Genomic DNA, 5,645 nt, shown 5'->3' on the forward strand with positions numbered 1-5,645 from the left:
GCCAACAGATAAAAATGCTTATAGATGAAGTAGGCAAGGGTAGCTTGTCGACAGTAGGTTGTCTCCATTTTCCTGGGTCTATAAGATAATGAATAGGTTTAAACTGGATATTGAGTTGATGCATGTATAATTTGGAGATTGGATATTGAGAAAAATCATCCATAAGAAGCAAAGCCAAATTAAAAATGTTTGTTAATCAATCAATTTATACATACTTATGTAGAACACTTCACTTTGATCACTCTATTATATCATTGAAGAAAATAGTACATGATGTTTGCGTCTTTGTTCTATCCTGAAATCATCAGCTATTTAACAAGCTAAGAAAATATCGTTGAAAGAAGGAACTCAATTCTATCCTGAAATCATCAACTATTTGACAAGCTAAGAAAGTCTTGTTGAATGCAAGAACTCAGACTGTGATAATTATTTTCACTAGTTTCAAGCTTGATCCACTAACTAACTCTGACGACCTAAAGAAAAGAACAGCATAAAGAAGAAACCAAATCAAACTAAATAAAAAAAATCATATAATTGGTGGACGAGGGGTCTCCCAAACTTCAATAACGTTTTCTTTATTATGAAGAGCAAAAAGACGGTCACCACCAATTGAAAAATCAATAATTGTTCCACCATGACCTTGTCGAAACTGTGATGTTTGAAGCCAATCAGAACCACAATACACTGAAATTCCATCTTTCATTGATGAAAACAATTGCCCCATGTGAACTGCCAATTTTGAAAAAGAAGAAAGTCCATCAAATTCAACCTCATCAGATTTTCTCCAATTTACACTCAACCTTCTCAGATTTTCTCCAATTTACAATCTTATCAGTACTCAAATCCATGAAACCCAATCTCTCATACCAATCTACTACACAAATCGAACTACTCTCCTCTATCAGGATTGCATCTGTCATATCATCTAAATTCTCCTTGCAATTCATAGCCAATGACCAAACCATAGCATTTTCTCTTAAGTCAAACAACCCGATATCATTCATTAAACCGAAATAAAGGACCATCAAACAGTTGGTATCATGTAACCATTGCAGCCTGCCAGCTTTTAAATGCACGCAATATAGTGGCCTACGGATGAAATCCATTAGCTTACCCGTGACTAGATCCCAAACGCCAATCCCGCGGTCACCTTTAGAGCTTTCACAACCCAAGAACAACTTGTAATCTGAGCCAAAATCTAGTGCACCTGCTGCACAAAATGGAGCTAAACCGTTCAATTTAACTTTAACTTGAAATTTATACCTCGACTCTCCTGGGGATGCACTGAATAACCCCATGCCTCCACTATCTAGCTTTTTAGTAGAACTAACCACAATATTTTCGGAATCAACCCAACAAACATCATTCACATTATCGCGCTCAAAATGAATTATAGGGTGTTCTTCTAGCATCCAGTTGTACACGCGAACCACATTATCCTAAGCCACAGAACACCAGCCATTCGGGCCAGCCTGAATGGCTGGTGAGACCTTACTATCCCCTTCTGACCGACCCGTTATGGACCGTGCCAACTGGAGTCTATTGCCATCAAACGGACCCCATTCAGCTGACCTGAGATGATCCAAAATGCCATAATAGTTGGCCTCTCTGTATAGGAGATTTCTATCGATATTCGGAGGAATATAAAGCTCTCCTGTTCTGAGTAAGTCCAAAAGGACACCAAAACAATCGGGATTTCTATCAACGAAGTGTTCAGTGATTGCCGAATTAGACAGCAGGTTCCAATTCTCATCTAACATGGCTCCAAAGAGTGAATTTTTGCTAGCAACTTAGCAACTGCTAAGGTTGTGGCAGTAGTTTCGAAGATTCTGCCACCAACATCGAATTTTTCTCCGTCTTTCTGAGTTCCCATTATTCAAAAGTATCCAAAAAATACTGAAACAGAACTTGAAATTCTGCTGAAAAGGTATACTAGTATTTATACACCTACAAAAAGACATCAGTAGACAGTCTATACCAATTTCCAAAGAGCTAGTTTTTGGCATACGAAGAGTTTTGGTGTCTGTTTAGCTTCTCCATGATTTATCCTTTCCATGTTCAACGTAAGGAATGTAAAGATTGTCATTGAAACTTGAGATTGAGACTATTAATTTATTACTCCCTCCGTCCCATAATAAGTGTCACCTTAGAAAGCACGCATATTAATAAATTAATAATGCAATGTGAAGTTTGCCAAATTACCCTTATATAATAAAAACAAATTACTTTTACTTCTTGGTTAGAGCATGCACAAGAAGTTAACTTTTTAACATTGGGAATCCAACAATACCAAGTTACTGTGTGGCTTTTTCAATAATCATTTATATGTTACTTTATTGTCCAAGGATAGAATTGGATAAAACTAGCCAATTTATGTCTTGGTTTCCTAAGGTAACACTTATTTTCGGACAAAAAATTTGGCTAAGGTGACACTTATTATGGGATGGAGGGAGTAATTTTAAAATCTTGGAGGCTGTTCAAATAGTGTGTAATAAATAACTGCCAAAGGCTACACATTTATGTCAGCATTATTTCATATGTAATGACTTTTTTCTTCATTTTTCAAGTTAATTAAGACAAGTACTTACAAAATAGACGTAGATAGTAAAGTATGTATCTAGATCATGCTGATATACAAAAACATTGTCGACACATCTCTCTGTTCATCTTCTTTATTATTATGTCTTATCATCTCAATACACTACATTCATGCACATCTATTTACGAATTTGCTTTTTTGGCCTACTTATAAAGTTTGTATAAGGGGGTCAATAGGAAAATGCTCATGAAAAGTTAAAACACAACACGAGAGAAAGAAGAGAACAATACATAGTATAGTAGACAAATACGATAATGAAACGTATCCGATTGATAATGGCATAATGCATAAAACAGACCCTCAAACTTGCCTCAGCTGACAAGTATGCCCTCCAACTATGGGTGTGCACCAGTAGGCACCTCAACTTGTATAAAGTTAAACACGTAAACACGAATGCTGACGTCGAACTGACGTGTTACATAAATTTTGGAGGTGTTTAGATGATCATTTTGTAAGTTGGAGTGTTGTTGTGAAAGTGGAGACAACTCAAATGCCTACTTACACATCCAAAGTTGAAGGGCATACTTGCCAGGGCGAGGCCAAATTTGAGGGCTTGTTTATATGTATTATGCCATTGATAATTGCACAAGAAGAAGCCAAAGTCTAACAGAGAGAGGAAAAAGATTTTGAGTACATAATATAGAGATCTAAACCTTTAGGGGCCTTTGGTTCGTAGACAAATTATGCAGAGATTAGTAATACATGGATCAACAGTTTCTCTATGACCTAATTCAATGGTTTTGTTGAATCTAAACAAAGAAGTAAAGTTAATGGATGCGAGAAGAAAAGCTAAATATAAGTAACGGTTCTTGATCTTTAAAATTCAATCCCATTTATAGCCACCTTTGTGTTTTGTTCTTAACTCCGTATAGTTTTATGTTTTACTGATATTTTATCATATATAAGCAACTAAGTAGTATCCTTGATTCAATGCCCAACTTGATTGAGATTAGTTTCCTTTTGTTTGACTGATCGATTCGGATAGATTAGGCTTTGTTTTAAAGTTAACAATATTGATATGTGATGCAGTACAAATTCTTATGAAAATATAGCAGAATATTCCTACTTCGTTCATGTGAAATATATCAAAATGTGCAGGTCATTTAGTTGATATAGAACTGCTACATAAAGAACTAAACTTCGACATACCACGCATCTAAAAAAAGATAGCTGATTGAATATCTGTTTTAAAGAAACTTGGAATTTATTTTATTTGAAGGTTCCTGAGAATATTAACGGTAGAGACTTATCCTCATTCGATATATACATCGAACCAATAGATGCATGACATGTGTTATTAGACTATTATAACTTAATCGGGGTTAATATATTTGGCCATATTAAACCACTAAACCATATATGGAAAAGTAAGAGGTAAACACCGGGTGAGCGCAATTGGGTAAGTATTTACCAAGATTAACATATTATATAGCATTTCACTTTTAATCACTTTATGATATTCACCATTCAAGAACATAGTACATGATGTTTGCAACTGAGTTCTATCTGAAATCATCAGCTATATATTCTTGATCCACCAACCAACTCTAACGACCTATTGAAAATATCAGGATAAAGAGGAAAATCAAGTCAAACTAGGATATATAGATTCATATAATTAATGGACAAGGGGTCTTCCATACATCAATAAAATTTTCTTCTTTATGAAGAGCAAAAAGACGGTCACCACCGATTGAAAAATCACAAATTGGACCACCATTACTTTGACGAAACTGTGATATTAGAATCCAACTAGAGCTACTATAAACTGCAATGTTATCTTCCATTGATGAGAATAATTGCCCCTCGTGAAATGCCAATCTGGGATAACAACGTGTTTTATCATCATCCATTGGCCACTGTCTTCTCCATCGTACATTTTGAGCGTTACCCCTTAAATATATGAAACCTAGACCTGCATCATCATCTATTACACAAATGGAACTACACTCCTCTATGACTATCGTATCTCTAATTTCTTCCTCATCGATATTGGGAAACCTAGACCGTCCATTTTTATTTGTTCTCTATACTAAAAATAATTGTTCATTTTTACTTGTTCTCTATATTAAAAATAATTGTCCATTTTTATTTGTACAGTTTGAAAACCCAAGACATAATTTACCATTAAATGCCTGTTTTACCCTTACTATTAATTATTTGGGGTTGGAAACTTCAACGAATTGTCAGTGGCCGCACATAGTCTTATGGATACGTGTGTTTATGTGACACACTTTTTTCAAGTAAAAGTGTCTATCTGATCACTAGTTAAGTTGAAATGTCTAACTTATATAACATGCATGTCAAGTTTAAGGGTTATCTATGTATTTAGGCTTTCTTTTTTTTCCTTTTTTTGCGAGTACTCCTAATTAGAATAGTGATAAGATATTCTTTCTCTTTTTGACGAATCCTAATCGGATTAGATAACAGAAATTTCCTTCTAAAATATTTTTAAAAACATAGAAGTTCACACATATAAAAATACCTCATGGACCAAATTTTCTATAGGCACAAGTGAATTCATCTCCCAGACAGTATTTCCTTGTTTGAATTCTTCTGAGTCCGGTAAAAAATCTTGAACTTTTTCTGTGAATGATTTTCTTTTTGTATGAGTATTAGCATATGAATCTATCCATCGTAATATGTTGCTCTTTTTCTTCTTTTATGTATGCCTAAACTCTCTTATTTTTGTTAAGTTTTCAAGCTTATGAATGTTCCAACATCCGATTATATTGTATTGTGTTGTTAGTTTACACAATGTTTGTTTTGATCATTGACACTTAAATTTTATTGTATCGTATCGTTAAATCCGTTACGTAATGATGAAAAGTCACATTTTATGAAACGACCGATTTGGTGTTATCGCGTCGTTATCTTATTTATTTTTTCTCATTTTGTCTTTACTTATTATCTAATAACCATATATATCCTTCATTTATACCTTTTTATGACAGATCTAAATTGTATCCTACTTTTCTTGTATGTTTATACTTCAAATTGTTGATGTCTAAAATTATGCAATGACAAGAAACGAAAATCTATCAAA

At 34.1% G+C, this 5,645-nt stretch overlaps 1 pseudogene; it reads right to left on the minus strand.

Moving 5' to 3' along the window:
* Positions 1-526: 526 nt before the first annotated feature.
* Positions 527-1,873, minus strand: LOC132029434 (BTB/POZ domain-containing protein At4g30940-like; annotated as a pseudogene).
* Positions 1,874-5,645: the final 3,772 nt, after the last annotated feature.

This window comes from Lycium ferocissimum, chromosome 9 (genome assembly GCF_029784015.1).
Source record: "Lycium ferocissimum isolate CSIRO_LF1 chromosome 9, AGI_CSIRO_Lferr_CH_V1, whole genome shotgun sequence".
NCBI classification, from domain to species: domain Eukaryota; kingdom Viridiplantae; phylum Streptophyta; class Magnoliopsida; order Solanales; family Solanaceae; genus Lycium; species Lycium ferocissimum.